This window comes from Sminthopsis crassicaudata, chromosome 3 (genome assembly GCF_048593235.1).
Source record: "Sminthopsis crassicaudata isolate SCR6 chromosome 3, ASM4859323v1, whole genome shotgun sequence".
NCBI classification, from domain to species: Eukaryota; Metazoa; Chordata; class Mammalia; order Dasyuromorphia; family Dasyuridae; genus Sminthopsis; species Sminthopsis crassicaudata.
The window spans coordinates 521,276,400-521,294,942 of NC_133619.1; the positions used below are offsets into that span (position 1 = coordinate 521,276,400).

At 36.0% G+C, this 18,543-nt stretch overlaps 1 long non-coding RNA gene across 1 annotated transcript in view; it reads right to left on the reverse strand.

Annotated features, from left to right (window-relative positions):
• Nucleotides 1-2,349: 2,349 nt before the first annotated feature.
• LOC141563309 (uncharacterized) overlaps nt 2,350-18,543 on the reverse strand; it is a 78,089-nt gene continuing 61,895 nt past the window's right edge. The window contains exon 5 of the long non-coding RNA XR_012488389.1: nt 2,350-2,588. This is a non-coding gene — a long non-coding RNA (uncharacterized LOC141563309). The remainder of the gene's footprint in view (nt 2,589-18,543) is intronic.

Below are 18,543 nucleotides of genomic sequence, written 5' to 3' on the forward strand. Positions count from 1 at the left end.
AGCAGCAATTGGGCAGGGCCTGCTGAGAGCTAGGCCTAAACTGGAGGTACTGACTAAGCTTTGTGGGGTGTGGAAGAGGGCACTGGCTGCAAAATGGGAATCCCTGGAGTGGCTGGTGCCAAGATCTTCCCAGTAATGGTAATTTTTGGTGGCAAAGTGGATGCTAGCCATGGGGCCTGACCCCACCCCCCAACAGCTGCAGCTTTGGGGTCAGACACTGTTAAGACTAGAGTCACTAGCAGCTGCTGGAACAGAATGGGCAGGATGAGCTGCACCTGGGTGATACCCCTAGGTTTGCCAAGATAGGCGGGTTGCAGAATACCCAATGTCACAAGTCTGTGAGAGTCACTCTCAGCATTGCCAGTGAAGGCCCTGTTGCAGCTGTGGCTCTCCCCATGCTCCATCTGGTGGGCCCTAGGCAATGAGGCTGCATGGATAGAGAGGAAAAATGTAATTCAAGTTTCCCTACATTTTTCCAGCATATTTTTCAATATGTGTTTTTGTGAATCTGATCTGAGATAAGAGAAATTAACAGGGAGAAGAAGGCCTCTGAAATGGAGGAGTCACAGGGGAACTTTGTTTTCAACAGTCTTTTCTCCTTTCTTGATCAGAAATGTCGAGGAAGGGTTAACAAGAAGGTGGCTATAAAGGGCAAACTACTTGTCTATTTTTTTTTCTTTCTTCAGTCTGGCATTACTTCCAAACTATTTGCCTTTTTTCATTGACCTAGAACTATAAAGCTATTAATGTATTTCTTTTTAAAACTTGTGTGAAATATAATCTTTATTTTTCCTTAAAACAAATTCTACAAATATCTCAGAACTTACTAAGATATTTCAGAATGGAGTGAGTTCCTGGAACTATCCAAAAACCAAGCAGTTTTTCCCTGCAATCTTAGAATGATTAATCTTCAAACTCCTTAATCTGCTAAAGTGTTTTTTAGTAATTTTACATTTTTTTTATTTCTGTAATTCCAATATAGCCAAAGCTCAAATGATAGGAAGGAAAACTCTCTTAAAGTTTGTTTGTTTGTTTTTTTCTCTTTTCTTAAAATCTAATCTCCCACAGAAAGCCTAAAGTGGAAGCTAGTCCTGATTACTGGGACAATTGCTTCAAGTATGAAAGTTCATTAATCTTTTTCAGTGTTCTAAACTCTTGACTACAGCTCTCAGAAGTTTTTCTGGTTGACTGCATTTTAAATCTTTCCAGGTAACAGAATCTAGCTCACAACATAACCATGACACCAGCACGGAAAACAAGACAGGCCTAAACATCAGGCTTGCTCACAACACAAACATAACACAGACAATCTTGTACACAATTCTAATTTTAACTGGTTCAGCTGAGGCACAAGTTACCAAGGCATATGCCATTGCAAATTTAACAACAGCATGTGGTAAAGGAATGGAAGCACACAGAGAGGCCAATTAACAAGAGATTATACAATTAAGAAAGGATAACTTTACCAGGGTGATCCAGAATGAACTGGGTCAATGAAGAGACCCTAGAGTTTTCCTCAAAGGAAGACCAATTTGAACTAAAGTAGAGCTCAGGAAACTGAAACAAGGACAAAGGCAGAGGCCTCACCAGATGAGTATGGGCTTGTATCTCTGGTGTGTCTAATCCATTCTCACTGGTTCCAAAGACCTGGTTTCATGTCCAATCCCACTTATGCCACCAATTAAAATGTCAACTGGACTGCAACCAGTCTTTAACCTCTGTTTGGCCAGAGCCAAACAAATAGAATTAGGAATCAAACAGAAGTTCAGTTTCTAAGTGAGGAAAAAGGCTCGCCAGCCAGAATACATGTGTCAGAGCCACAGCCCTAGCTGGGGTGGAGGATGGAGCTAGTATAGAGGCAGAGTGTGGTGTGGGGAAGTCTCAGTATTTGTACTTATGGCTATGCAGTGAGTACGCCTTGACGATGAGGGGCTAACAGCAGCAATGTGACAAGTATTATTCATAACAAGGCTTCATTACCAGAAACAATTCTGCTATTTTGCTGTGGCTGAGATCATCTAAAGGATAAATGTAAAGGATTATTATGGCAAGATTGGGATACAGCCTGCTTGCTGGGCTATAGTTCTGGAAAATAGTGTTTCCTAACATCCTGATAACATGTGTACACGTGCATGCACATAAACGTTCACTCTTCCCCCCCCCCCCCCTCTCTCTCTCTCTCTCTCTCTCTCTCTCTATATATATATATATATATATATATATATATATATATATATACATACATACATACATATATATATGTGTGTATATATATGTATATATAGTGTGTATGTGTATATATATATATATAATGTGTACATCCATATATATGTATGTATTATCCTCCTCACAATTCAAGCTGTCCAAAAGTAGAATGGGAGAGAAGTGTTAATTAAGTAAGCATCTATTAAACACATATCATGTGCCAGGCACTGTGCTGAACACTTCACAAATATTATCCCATTGGAATGAACTGCCTTGAGGACACTGAATCCTCACCCACCTACCCCTCATGGGAGGTCTTCAAGAAGAAGCTGAATGATCTCTTGTCATTATACAGATACCCTTGAACTCTGAAATTCTGTGATCTGTGAAGAGAATAACATTTATTTTCAACAGTGAAAGAGAGAAATCAGGAGGAACTTACTAGATTGTTCCTAGGTATGCCTCTTTCCCTGTACATATTTTATATGAACCAATTCATTTTATTTTGAAAGTTTTTCAAGTAGGATTCACAGGCAGAATCTATGGCCAGATTAGGGTGCAATTCTCTGAGTCCTGTAATAAAGCATGAATCAAAGGATGAACTTTCTACAAAGAACTACCTGCTTAGGGTTTAAGATAAGGATTTCAAATTCTCTCATCTCTAAAAGCCTTCATGTGCTAATGCTTCTGGTCCATGACTATCTTTGAATGAAGGAAGCATTAGCACCATGTCAGGGTGCATCTGGCAGCAACTTTCCTGCGTCAGCAGCAGCTGACGAGACCACATCTCATTTGAAACACTGAAAGCTAAATTGACTGTTTCTTCTAGTTATCTTTGTTTCATCTTCTTTCTTGCTGTCTGATTTGTGTTTATAGCCAGATATCATGGATGGCTTGCTTGTGTGTGTAAAAGAGAAATTAAAAATAAAGCTTTTAGAAATAAAAAGAGAGGGGGGAAAGGGAAGAGTTAGGAAAGAGAAAGAGAAGAAAGGAGAGAGGGGAAAAAAGAAGAGAAAAGGGGAGTGAGGAGAAAGAAGAGAAAAGAAAGGAGAAAAAGGAAAGAAGTAGCAGAGAGAAAAGGAATAGAATGGAGAAGGGAAGAAGAGAGAAGTGAGGGAAAGAGAAAGATCAGAGAAGAAAGAAGAAAAAAGAGAGAGGAAGAGATGGAAAGAGTGAGAGGAAAAGAGAGAGCCAAAAAGAGAGAGGAGAGAGAAATAAAAGAGAGGGAAGAGAGAGAGAAACGGAGACAGGAAAAGGAGACAATGGAAAAGGAGACAATGAGAATGAGAGAGAAAGGAAAATAGAGAAAAGAGAAGAAAGGAGAAGAGAAAGAAAGATGGTGATGATGATGTAATCAATCATTTGAGGATACAATCAGAAAGGAGAACCTTATCTTAACCTTATCAAAACCACATGTTGATTTTCCATCCTCATTAAATATTAAATGTCATTAATATAGGATGTTAAAGCTATCAAATCACTTTCATATATTATTTATTTGCATTTCACAACAATCCTGTGAGGGAGGTACTACAGTTATTGTGAGGTCCCTTTAACAAAGACACTGATTTCTTAGAAACTGTTAAAGAACTAATTGATTAAAACAGCAGTCATCAAAACCATTTATTACTAAGAAATAGAGTAGTTGATCAGCGCAATAGGTTAGGTTCAAAAGACATAATAGTCAATAACTATTGTAATCTAGTGTTTGATAAACCCAAAGATCCCAGCTTCTGGGATAAGAACTCATTATTTGACTAAAATTGCTGGGGAAATTGGAAATTAGTATGGCAGAAACTAGGCATTGACCCACACCTAATACCCTATGCCAAGATAAAGTTGGAATGGGTTCATGTAAATTCATCATGATCTTTCTTTTATATTTTCTTTTATCTTTTAATTTTATTTACATTCTAGCAGCAATTGGATTTTCCTCTTTGATTTAGAATTATTAATTTAGAGATTTTAATTAAATTAATTAATAATCTATCCATTTTGCAAATTTCAATATGAAATATGAATAATTGATATTTTAATGATCACGTCAAAGTTATTTAATGACTTTAAGTAGATAAACTAGACAGATTTTTTTCAGTGACTTTTCTCCTTTTCTTATTATATTTATAATCTAAGACACGTTTGTTGTTGTTGTTTTTTGTTTTTGTTTTTGTTTTTTGCTGCAGCAATTGGGGTTAAGTGACTTGCCCAGGGTCACACCATTAGGAAGTGTTATGTTGTCTGAGATCAAATTTGAACTCAGGTCCTTCTAACTTCAGGGCTGGTGTTCTATCTATTGCGCCACCTAGCATCCCTTCTAACATACTTTTTAAAAACATAATCCAATATACTTTTTATATGGTATATTTATATTATCATGGGTTTTACATTCATGTTACTTTTATGTGCATTATACTTATTATATTACGATGTATTTCCATCAATATTAATATTTTGCTTCCATTTTTTAATAAAATTTGTGACTTCATAAAAATAACTTTATCAGCATGTCAAATACTGCTCCAATCATGTCCAAGAGCCATCACTTTACATTTGAACCCTAGGTTAGTCTTCAAAAACCCATTATCAAGTGTCATCTTCTTAACCAATTTTTTTCACTTCCAAAATTTGATTTTGTCTTCTGAAATCCTTGTTTCTGTGACGAAAAAGAGGGTTGAAAATATCACCTATTATCTCCTATTTCTTGCATGAATCTTAAATTTATTAAAGAAACTAGGCACAATAACCTAACTCAATTTTTAAAAAAATTTCCTAGTTAAAAAGAAGTCTAAAACACTTTTTTTCTTATTATTTTTCAATATTGTACCAAATGCCCAAAATAGTAAGCCTAGTGTGTTATTCTAGTTGCATACATATTTTTAAATTGTCCTTAGCAATTTTTTCCCCAAGGCTCTGCTTATTCTGGACTTTGGCCTTCCTGAGAATATCCTTATAGGTCCTTGCCATTGTTACTCATGAAGTATGTTCCTCTCACAAAAAGAATAAGAATTTTTTTCTTTTTAGATACCTCCTTTCTTAGAGGAAAAATTTTAAAATAACTTTTTAAATTAAAAATTTAACAAATTCAACAAGAGCATCTTGGAAATGCTCAGATCAGCAGAAAACTAGCTATTCCCTCTTTAATGGCCCCTAATTTTATGTAAGCAGAGTCATCCTTTTTCCTAACTCTTTTGGTCAATTATCACTAGGGGTATGATTTCCTTTAGGCAACCCCTCCACTCTATTCACTCACTCAGAAGGGCTTCAGCTGGTCAGCAAACAATTCATTTTAGATTATTCCCCAGAAGTTTTAGCACCCTTCTTAAGTGGTTTCTATTTGTCATTTTAAATGTCATAGTTATATTCCTTTACATTAACAGACTCCAATTTGTTCAGCCATTCCCAATCATTGGATATACTGATTGATCTGAATTTTTTGTTATGACAAAGGCAGCTATGAATATTTCAGCACTGGTGGGTCTTTTATTTTTTTTAATTCTATTATTAAGATGCTTGTGTTCCTAAAGGCTAATGCAACAGATCCCAAGTTCTGGCAGGTCCTACCTTATAGAGAAGCACAGGCCCAGAAATACCCTTCACATTTGTCACCTGAGGTTTCAATTAGACAAGTTTTGGTGTGTTTTTTTCTCTCAGAGTGATGGATATTTATATTTTTATTGTGGTAAATAAAGGATTAAAAGTCACATGAAAGGAAAAGGTAGAAGGAAAGCTTCTATAGATGCTGGCCCAGGTCCAAGAATGGATCTCTATAGTTTTAGAAAAAAACTTGTCTAGTTTCAGTGTTAACATTTATAAACATAGAGCTTCAATTTTTCTCCAAAATCTTTTATCTCAAAAGAAAATAGGAGGAAATAGAAGAAAGCCAACACAGCAGGAATTACCAAATAACTTTTGTTCCATGTGGTGTCAGATCATTCTCCATGGAGACTGTAATAATTTGAAATCCTGTCACAGGTGTAATGGTATACCTACTCACTCATATCTTCTGAAACATTTAAATTTTTCCACCTTAAATTTGTTTTGTCAATTAGATGGGTGTAACATTAATTCACATTACTTTTACGATTATTAGAGAATGTGAACAATTTTAGATGGTTTATAATTAGCAATTCTTTCTCCTTTGCAAATTATTTATATCCTTACCTATTTATTCTATGGTGATTATGTGTTGTGCCCTATAAACAGTTCATTAGAAATTCTGGAGGCCAGATATTTACAAAATGCTTTCATTCTTTGATGGACCTTTGATGTCGTCAATCATGCAGATGATATGCATGCAGATACAATTATTTCCTGCAATCATGCAAATGATAATCTATCCATAACTCATAAATTTCTCTGTAACTCTTGCCCATGTCTTCCTACCAATCTTTCATAGAGGTCTTCTCAATGCACTGAGGACCTTTTTCTATATTTCTTAAGGTTGAGTAGATAGCCATAAGCATATAGACTGTCCATTAGTTTTTAATTCTTACTATATATTTCTTTCTTTGCTTTCTTTCTTTTTTTTAAAGAAACTAGGCACTAATCCCTAAATTCTCTGCCTTTCACTGAGAAGACAAGAAATACAAACTCTATTACAAATATGATCATGCAAAACCAATTTTCACATAAATCATGTTAAAGAAGGAAAAAACAAAAGGCAAGCAAACAATAAAAAAGTCAAAATACTATGTTGTGATCCACACTTAGTTCCCATAGTCCCCTCTCTGGGTGCAGATGACTCTCTTAATCACAAGACCATTGGAACTGGCCTGAATCATCTCATTGTTGAAAAGAGCTATGTTTGTCAGGAGTGATCATCATAGTGATTATCATATAATCTGTTGTTGCTGTGCATAGTGATCTCCTGATTCTGCTTATTTCACATAGCAACAGTTCATGTAAGTTTCTCCAGGCTTCTCTGAAATTATCTTGCTGGTCATTTCTTACAGAACAATAATATTCCACAACATTCATATACCACAATTTATTCAGCCATTTTCCAACTGATGGGCATCCACTCAGTTTCCAGTTTCTTGCCACTACAAAAAGGGCTGCCACAAACACTTTTGCACATGTGGGTCCCTTTCCCTTCTATAAGATTTCTTTCAGATAGAAGCCTAGGAGAAACACTGCTAGATCAAAGGGTATGCACAGTTTTGCTAGCCCTTTAGGCATAATTCCATATGGCTCTCCAGAATGGTTAGATCAGTTCACAACTCTAACAATGCATTAGTATGCCAATTTTCTCACATCTCCTCCAACATTCATCATTATCTTTTCCTGTCATCTTAGCCAATCTGAGAAGTGTGTAGTGGTAGTGGTACCTCAGAGTTGTCTTAATTTGCATTTCTCTGATCAACAGGGATTTATAGTACCTTTTCATATGAATAGAAATGGTTTCAATTTCTTCATCTGAAAATTGTGTGTTCATATCATTTGACCATTTATCAATTGGAGAATGACTTGAATTCTTATAAATCTGAGTCAATTCTCTATATATTTTAGAAATGAGGCCTTTATCAGAACCCTTGAATGAAAGAAATTTTTGCCAGATTATTGCTTCCCTTCTACTCTGTCTGCATAGGTTTTGTTTGTACAAAAATTTTAACTTAATATAATCAAAATTATCTATTTTGTATATCTATAATATGTTCTAGTTCTTCTTTGGCCACAAATTCCTTCCTTTTCCACAGATTTGAGAGGTAGACTATCCTTTGTTCTGATTTACTTCTATTATTACTCTTTATGTCTAAGTCATGAACCCATTTCAACCTTATCTTGGTATACAGTTAGATGTAAGTAAATGCCTAACTTTTGCCATACTAATTTCCAATGACCCCAACAATTTTGTCAAATAGTGAGTTTTATCACAGATACTGGGATATTTAGTTTTATCAAACATTAGATTACAAGTTATTTAACATGTATCTGCCTCAGTTTCTTCAAATATAAAATGGAGATAATAATAGCATCTAACCTTGCAGATTTGGTATAAGGATCAAATGAGAATAATAGCTATAAATCACTTAATAGAGTACTTCTCACATGTTTGGTGCTTAGTGAATGATTATTCCCTCCCTCATAACCCTTGCTTTATAAAAGTCAATAAAAGACCTCTATTTTACAGTGAAATCTTTGTAATTTTTGTTAAGAATTTACCCTACATTTGACAAAGATAGGATTTTTTTCCCTTTGGAATTACCAACTCCCTTTCCCTCTCCATCTTCTTTTTGTTACCTTTCTGTTTCCTCTATTAATCTCAAACATCTTTTACATTGTGCACTTAAATATTTTTTAACTTTCTTCTCTATGCATCTCTTTTTAAAAAATCCAAACTATAACATTCGATATTTGAATCAATACTTTATTTTATTCTGCCTTTTTGGTGGCATGTGCCTCTTACAGTAAGATTTCAGATATGACTATTTTCTGATTTCAGGCACCCATTGTTCTGGTAAGTGTTAAGAACTTATCTCTCTCGGGCATAACTTCAGCTCTTTTTGAAAGGATCTTTGTGGCTGTTGACTTTTTTCTCTGTGAATTCTTTGATGTCGTCTTGGTTTTTAAATGTCTATCTTTTATCTTCAAACAGAATACTTAGGTCAGCTGGATAAACGATTATAGGATGTGAGCCCATGTTTTTAAAATTTATACATGCTCTATTCCATTGTCTTCTGTCTTTTCTGACTTTTTCGAAGATATTGGGTAAGAGCCTGATTTGTGTTTTTTGATATGTGTTTTCTTTCTTTTTCTGAAAGTTTGAAGGATTTTTTTTAAATCACTTCAGTTTAGAAGTTTGAAGGCGATATGACTAGGTGAGTTGAATTTTAAAATTCCCTTTGTTGAAGTTCCGTACATTTTTTTTCTATTTACAGAGAATCATTTGGTTTTAAGATTGACAGCTTTGTGAATAAGTTCTTAAAATAAAATAATAGAATTTTATTCTTCTATGTTATATATAGGGGCACTAGTAATTATGAAGTTCAACATCTTAGGTCAATCCATTTATATCCATAATTTTTTGTGTACAGTTTCAAAATATTTTTCAAATTAAATCACTTAGTTCATAAATATTTCTCAAGCACCAACTAAGTGCCAAACATTCTGCTAAGTGCTGGGGATTTTAAAAAGGGGGAAAAACAGTCCTTGCCTTCAAAGAGCTCACATTCTAATGGGGGAAACAAAAAGTAAATACATGTATAAGTAAGTTATATACAGGATAAACAAGAAATTCAAAAAGAGGAAAAGCACTAAAATTAAGAGGGTTAAGGAAGGACATCTATAGGATTTAAGTTGAAACTTGAAGAGAACTAGGGAAATCTGCAGATGAAGCTGAGGAAGCAGTTTTCACAAAAATGGAAGATAGCCAGAGAAAATGCCCAGAGTCTAGAACTAAAGGATATTGCCAGGAGACTGGTGTCATTGGCTCAAAGAATAAATGGCGTGGAATAAATTATAACAAGACTGGAAAGAGGGGAGTGTGCTTGGAGAGGTGAAATGAAGAGAGATGGCAAAAAGGGGGTGATTAAGAAGGGTTTTGAATGCCTGAGATTTGATCCTATGAGTGATGGGAACCCACTGGAATTTACTGAGTAAGAGAATAGCAATGAAATGGCTAAATGGGGACTCATTGGAAGGGAGAAAGACTTGAGATAGGCAGGTTAATGCAATCATCTAGGCAAGAGGAGAGTGATGGCAATGGCAGAAAAGAAAAGGGTACATATATGAGAAAAGTTGCAAAAATGAAATTGGTAGGTCTTGGCAACATATTAGATATGGGGTGGGAAAGATATAGAAAGGACTTAAGGATGATACCTCAATTGCAAACCAATGAGATGTATTGCCCTCTACAATAATAGGAAAGGTAGAAGACAGAGAAGGTTTAGGAGAAAGATAATGCATTCAATTTTCAATATGTTGCATATAAGATGTCCATTGAATATTCCATTTGATATTTCTGAAAAGCAATTGGAAATGCAATATTGGAGTCCAGCAAAAAGATTAGGGCATAATAAGTAAATTTAAGAATCATCAATATAGAGATGTAATTAAAACCACAGCAGCTAATGAGATCACCAAATTAAATAGTAAAAAAGAAAAAGAGGACCCAGAATTCCATGAGACTCCTACAGTTAGAAGTTCTAACCTGGATGAAGATTCAGCAAAGGAAACTGAGGAATGGTCAGACAGGTGGGAAGAAAAGCAGGAGAGAGTAAGTACCCTAAAACCTAGGGGGAAAGACTATCAAAGAGGAGAGGAGAGGATGAACAGTAATGTCAAAAGCTGCAAAGAGGTCAAGAAGAATGAGGACTGAGAAAATACCATTGGAAAAGGCCATTTAGAAATTATGGAGGGCATCTAGATAATGAGGTGGATAGAGCACTGGCTCTGAAGACAAGAGAACTGAGTTCAAATCCAGCCTCAGACACTTAACACTTCCTTGCTGTATGACCCTGGCAAGTCACTGAACCCCAATTGTCCTGAAAAAAAAATTATGGGTAATTTTGAAGAGAACAGTTTTGATGGAATGATGAGAACATAAGCCAGATTGTATGAAATTAAGAAGAAAATGAAAGGACAAGACATGGCAGTACACATTATCTATAGTCTTTGAAGAGCGTTTGGCCACCAATCAAATGAACTTTTTTTGAGAATAGAGGAAAGATAGACATGTTTGTAGGCATAGGGAAAGAGCCAACGTTCAGGGTAAAGACTTAAATAACTGATAAAGTGGTGATGACAGAGGGGACAATTTGTTGTAGGGATAAGAGGCCACCTCTTCATGTGAGACTGGGATAAAGGAGAATATAGCATCATTTTCTGAGCTGCTTCTTTGGCTCCACTATTTTTTCTGTAGTATCAATGCATTTATCCTGCCCCTGTATGTCAGGTGAGATTTTCATGTCTTGTATACAATTTATAAGTTTTGTCAGTGCCTCTCAATATGTTTTAGCTACATATAGGTTATGATAATAGTAATATCTACAGGATCCCTGCCAAGTAGATTAGGTTACTTTTTTTCTCAAAAAGACAAGGAAATGGTTCCAGTGACTTGAGTGGTCCAGTAATCTAAGATTTAAGTGACTGAGGAATTTTCTGATTATCTAAAGCCCTGCCATATTGAGGTGGGGGGGGAGGGGGAACTAATTTTCTATTTTTGTTTTCTTTCCTAAAAGGGAAGCTGTCCCTAAGATTTGGTTGGTCCAAAAGGTTCACTTGAATCACAGACATGAATTTCCTATTGCTCAACGGAAAGAAAAACTAGATCATGAACATTCCTTCACACTTGGAAAGATATTACAATACTAATAAGTCATCATATTTTTGCTTACCATATGTCTGTATATAGTTTCTATAAAACTGAGTATGGTAACCTTGGAAATTACAAGCCATCTTGTATAGTTAATATCATGTTTCAGACTTATTAGAAAAAAAAAAAATATATATATATATATATTCCTTCCTAATGATATAGATGGAAGAGATTGAGGCAAAGAGAATAAGCATTTATGTAAAGCTTACTTTGTGCCAAATTCTAAACAAGTTTTTAAAAATCATCTCATCTGATCCTCAAGAGAGGCTTTTGAGATAGATACTATTATTGTCTTCATTTTACAGATGAGAAAACTGAGACAAACAGGTTAAATTGATTTGCCTAGGGTCTCATATCTAGGAAGTGCTTGAGGCTGGATTTAAACTCAAGCCTTCCTCATTCTAGGCTCAGCACTCTCTCCAGTGTACCATTAACTACAAAAGGTAATTTACTATACTAACTCCCCTCAAACAACCCTATGCTAGTGAAGAAGACAAATAAGTTCCTGTGGATTACAGAGAGACAAAAGTAGTCATCCATTTCTATAGCCATTTCTTCCCTCATTAAAGTGGTGGGGCATGTAGCCACAGACCCCAAGTGAGTGGTGTAGAACTATCTACTTTGAGAAGGCGGAGCCAAGATGGCGGAGAAGAAACACACTACTCAGTGAACGTCCTCACTCCCTCACAACCAATTAGATAAATTAAGTCTCAAAATTAGCTCAGGACTGATAGATACCACAAGGACTGGAAGCACGACTTACCAGCTGAAGAGAATCTGGAGTTTCAACAGGAAAGGTCAGTTCTCAGGGGAGGAATAAGAAAGACCAGCACAGACGGTGGGGTAGGGGCACACTGCGCCCATTGCGCTGGGAGGGGCTCTGGGATCAGAGAAGCCACTGAGGTAAAGGAATCTGGCACAGGCTGTTAGCTCTTCTCTGCTAATTATTTAGCAGTTCAGAAGAGAAAGCCAAAATATTTTAAAACTCAGATTAGATTTCCCCCTCCCCCCCCCCACCCTGGGGGTGACTCGGCAGACTCGGCACCAGGGGGTGTGGCCTCAGCTACCTCCTGAGAATAGTTAAGAGACTGACAAGTGGGTGGATACGGCCCAAGGCAACACACACGGCCTAGCTTAGCTGGAGGGAGTGGAACTCAGCTCCAGGAAGTCCCAGAGAAGCGGAACCTTTGAACTAGGGACCGCGGTTTCTGGCAGACACTTCCAGTTTGAGCGCAGGGGCTTCTCACGTCACCTGCTGCAGACATCCACTCCCCACCCGGACACATAGGCTGAGCTTCTTGCTGTCTTCACTATTCTACGCCCTCAAAGCACAGCAGTGCTAATCACCTCTGAGGCACTTCCAGGGAGGGGGTGGGGAACTCTCTCCCAGAGCTCTCTCTTAGCGCGGGCGCAGGGGCCGCTGCATCCATCCGGTCTGGGAGGAAGCTGGTAAAGAAGTAAATAATTTCCTACCCCAGGGACAGACCCCAAAACATTTTTTAAGTATGAGCAAAAAAGCTAGAAAAACTATAGATTCCTTCTATACAGAGAAAGAGCGGGTACCCAACCCCGAGGAAGTTAACAGCAAAGATTCAGAAGATAACAACCTAAAGGGGAACGATTCCTGCCCCCCATCACATAACTCTCTCCTAGAAGAAGCTCTTAAGAAATTGAGGGAGATCGAAGAAAAATGGGGCAAGGAAAGGGAAGTTATGATAGAGAATAACAACGTCCTGAAATTGGAGTTGGAAAAAATAAAGAATTCACAGGAGATGCAGGGAAACAAAATTAGTGAATTAGAAAAGGTTAAAAAAACACAGGAAAGTAGGATTTCTGAATTGGAAAAGATAAAAAAGTCTCAAGAAAATAGAATTTCTGAATTGGAAAAAGAAAATAATTCTCAAAAAAAAAAATTAGGGAAATGGAAAAAAATTCAATAGAGCAAAATAATTCATTTAAAAACGAAATTGGGCATTTACAAAAAGAACTAAAAACTGTGAAAGAAGAAAATAACTCCTTAAAAGTCAGGATGGAACAAATAGAAATGAATGATTCACAGAGAACCCAAGAATCAGTCAAACAAAACAAAAAAAATGAGAAGCTGGAGAACAACGTCAAATACTTACTGGGAAAATCTATAGACCTGGAAAATGGATCTAGGAGAGATAATCTGCGGATTATTGGACTTCCAGAAAACTATGACCAAAAAAAGAGCCTAGATTCTATTTTACAGGAAATTATCAAGGAGAACTGTCCAGAGATAATAGAAACAGAAGGCAAAGTAGATGTGGAAAGAATTCATCGAACTCCTTCTGAAATAGACCCTAAAAAAAGAACACCACGGAATATAGTGGCTAAGCTGCAGAATTACCACACAAAGGAGAAAATCCTGCAAGCAGCTAGAAAAAAACAATTTAAATACCAAGGTGCCACAATAAGGGTCACCCAAGATCTGGCTGCCTCCACATTAAAAGATAGAAGGGCCTGGAACCTGATATTCCGTAAGGCAAAAGATCAAGGACTGCAACCAAGAATGAACTACCCAGCTAAGTTTAGCATCTTTTTCCATGGAAGAAGATGGTCATTCAATGAAACAGAGGAATTCTATATGTTTCTAAGAAAAAAACCAGACTTAAACAAAAAATTTGATCTACATCCACAAGACTGAAGAGAAACAGAAAAAGGTACACAGAACCCTTGAGAACTGTAACTCTGTTGTGAGTATATAAAAAATACTCAAGGATAATTTGATTTTACTGATATAAAAGAAAAAAAGGGGGGTGTAGTAAAGGGAAGGAGGTCGGTTCAGAAAAAGGGGAAGGAGTGATAAAAAGAGGGAAACTACATCCCAGGAAGAGGCATAGAAAATACACCATATCTGAGGGAACTTAGTGAGGGGGAGAATCATTGTGTGAATCTTACTCTCATCAGGAGAGGCTCAAAGAGTAAATAATTAACATATTTGTTTTTCAGAGAATTTTCTCTCACCTCATTAAAAGGGGGGAGAGGAAAAGGGAAAAGGAAAAGGAGAATAAGTGAAGGGACTTGGAGGGAGGGGGGAGGGATTCTAAAAAAAAAAAAAGGGAGGGTTGCGCGTCACAAGGGGGGTCTGTAAATTAAATATCGGGGAGGGGGATCAGGGGGGTCAAGGGAAAAAAGCATAATCTGGGGATAATACGATGGCAGGAAATACAGAATTAGTAATTTTAACTGTAAATGTAAATGGGATGAACGATCCCATCAAACGGAGACGGATAGTAGATTGGATCAAAAAGCAGAACCCTACAATATGTTGCCTACAGGAAACACACTTAAAGCAGGGAGATACATACAGAGTAAAGGTAAAAGGTTGGAACAGAGCCTATTATGCTTCAGGTAAAGCCAAAAAAGCAGGGGTAGCTATCCTTATCTCAGATCAAGCAAAAGCAGAAGTAGATCTCGTTAAAAAAGATAAGGAAGGAAACTATATCCTGCTGAAAGGTAGCATAAATAATGAAGCCATATCAATACTAAACATATATGCACCAAGTGGTATAGCATCTAACTTTCTAAAGGAAAAGTTAAGAGAACTGCAAGAAGAAATAGACAGTAAAACTATAATAGTGGGAGATCTCAACCTTGCACTCTCAGATTTAGACAAATCAAACCACAAAACAAACAAGAAAGAAATTAAAAAAGTAAATAGAACATTAGAAAAACTAGGTATGATAGACCTTTGGAGAAAACTGAATGGCAATAGGAAGGAATATACTTTCTTCTCAGCAGTTCATGGATCCTATACAAAAATTGACCATATACTAGGACATAAAGATCTCAAAATTAAATGTAGGAAGGCAGAAATAATAAATGCCTTCTTCTCAGATCACAATGCAATAAAAGCTACATTCAGTAAAAAGTTAGGGGTAAATAGACCAAAAAGTAATTGGAAACTGAATAATCTCATCTTAAAGAATGACTGGGTGAAAGAGCAAATTATAGAAACAATTAACAATTTCACCCAAGATAATGATAATGATGAGACATCATATCAAAATCTTTGGGATGCAGTTAAAGCGGTAATAAGGGGAAATTTTATATCTTTAGAGGCTTATTTGAAGAAAATTGAGAAAGAGAAGATTAACGAATTGGGCTTACAACTTAAAAGGCTAGAAAAAGACCAAATTATAAACCCCCAACCAAAAATTAAACTCGAAATACAAAAATTAAAAGGAGAAATCAATAAAATTGAAAGTAAAAAAACTATTGAATTAATAAATAAAACCAAGAGTTGGTTTTATGAAAAAGCCAATAAAATAGATAAACCTTTGGTAAATTTGATCAAAAAAAAGAAAGAGGAAAATCAAATTGATAGTCTTACAAATGAAAAGGGGGATCTTTCCACCAATGAAGAGGAAATTAGAGAAATAATAAGGAGTTACTTTGCCCAACTTTATGCCAATAAATTTGATAACTTAAGTGAAATGGATGACTTCCTCCAAAAATATAGGCTCCCTAGATTAACAGAGGAGGAGATAAATTGCTTAAATAGTCCCATTTCAGAAAAAGAAATAGAACAAGCTATTAATCAACTCCCCAGGAAAAAATCCCCAGGGCCAGATGGATTCACATGTGAATTCTACCAAACATTTAAAGAACAATTAGCCCCAATGTTATATAAATTATTTGAAAAAATAGGGGATGAAGGAGTCCTACCAAATTCCTTTTATGACACAGACATGGTACTGATACCTAAACCTGGTAGATCGAAAACTGAGAAAGAAAATTATAGACCAATCTCCTTAATGAATATTGATGCTAAAATCTTAAATAAGATATTAGCAAAAAGACTTCAGAAAATCATCTCCAAGATAATACACTATGATCAAGTAGGATTTATTCCAGGAATGCAGGGCTGGTTTAATATTAGGAAAACTATTAATATAATTGACCATATTAATAATCAAATTAATAAGAACCATATGATCATCTCAATAGATGCAGAAAAAGCATTTGACAAAATCCAACATCCATTCCTACTAAAAACTCTTGAGAGTATAGGAATAAATGGATTATTCCTTAGAATAATCAGGAGTATATATTTAAGACCGTCAGTAAGCATAATATGCAATAGAAATAAACTGCAACCTTTCCCAGTAAGATCAGGAGTGAAACAAGGTTGCCCACTATCACCATTACTATTCAATATAGTACTAGAAACGCTAGCCTCGGCAATAAGAGCCGAGAAAGAGATTCAAGGAATTAGAGTAGGAAATGAGGAAATTAAACTATCACTTTTTGCAGATGACATGATGGTATACTTAGAGAACCCCAAAGACTCTGCTAAAAAGCTACTAGAAATAATTCAAAATTTCAGCAAAGTGGCAGGATACAAAATAAATCCACATAAATCCTCGGCATTTTTATATATCACTAACAAAATGCAACAGCAAGAGATACAAAGAGAAATTCCATTCCAAACAAATGTTGAGAGTATAAAATATTTGGGAATCCATCTACCAAAGAAAAGTCAGGAATTATATGAGAAAAATTACAAAACACTTGCCACAAAAATAAAATCAGATTTAAATAATTGGAAAGACATTCAGTGCTCTTGGATAGGCCGAGCGAATATAATAAAGATGACAATACTCCCCAAACTAATCTATTTATTTAGTGCTATACCAATCAGACTCCCAAGAAACTATTTTAATGACCTAGAAAAAATAACAACAAAATTCATATGGAAGAATAAAAGGTCAAGAATTGCAAGGGAACTAATGAAAAAAAACTCAGAGGAAGGTGGTCTAAGTGTACCTGATCTAAAGCTATATTATATAGCAGCAGTCACCAAAACCATTTGGTATTGGCTAAGAAATAGACCGGTAGATCAGTGGAACAGATTAGATACAAAGGACAAAAAAGGGTACATCTATAGCAATCTAATCTTTGACAAACCCAAAGATTCCAACATTAGGGATAAAAATTCATTATTCGGAAAAAACTGTTGGGAAAACTGGAAATTAGTATGGCAGAAATTAGATATGGATCCACACTTAACACCATATACCAAGATAAGATCAAAATGGGTCCATGATTTAGGCATAAAGAGGGAGATAATAAATAGATTAGAGGAACAGAGGATAATCTACCTCTCAGACTTGTGGAGGAGGAAGGAATTTATGACCAGAGGAGAACTAGAGATCATTATTGATCACAAAATAGAAGATTTTGATTACATCAAACTAAAAAGTTTCTGTACAAATAATACTAATGCAAACAAGATTAGAAGGGAAGTAACAAATTGGGAAAATATTTTTAAAAACAAAGGTTCTGACAAAGGTCTCATTTCCAAAATATATAGAGAACTGACCATAATTTATAAGAAACCAAACCATTCTCCAATTGATAAATGGTCAAAGGATATGAACAGACAATTCTCAGAGGAAGAAATTGAAACTATATCCACTCACATGAAAGAGTGTTCCAAATCACTACTGATCAGAGAAATGCAAATTAAGACCACTCTGAGATACCACTACACACCTGTCAGATTGGCTAAGATGACAGGAACAAATAATGACAAATGTTGGAGGGGATGTGGGGAAATTGGGACACTAATACATTGCTGGTGGAGTTGTGAAAGAATCCAGCCATTCTGGAGAGCAATCTGGAATTATGCCCAAAAAGTTATCAAACTGTGCATACCCTTTGACCCAGCAGCGCTACTACTGGGATTATATCCCAAAGAAATACTAAAGAGCGGAAAGAGACATATATGTGCCAAAATGTTTGTGGCAGCTCTTTTTGTTGTAGCTAGAAACTGGAAGATGAATGGATGTCCATCAGTTGGAGAATGGTTGGGTAAATTGTGGTATATGAAAGTTATGGAATATTATTGCTCAGTAAGAAATGACCAGCAGGAGGAATGCAGAGAGGGTTGGAGAGACTTAAATCAACTGATGCTGAGTGAAATGAGCAGAACCAGAAGATCACTGTATACTTCAACAACGATACTGTATGAGGATGTATTCTGATGGAAGTGG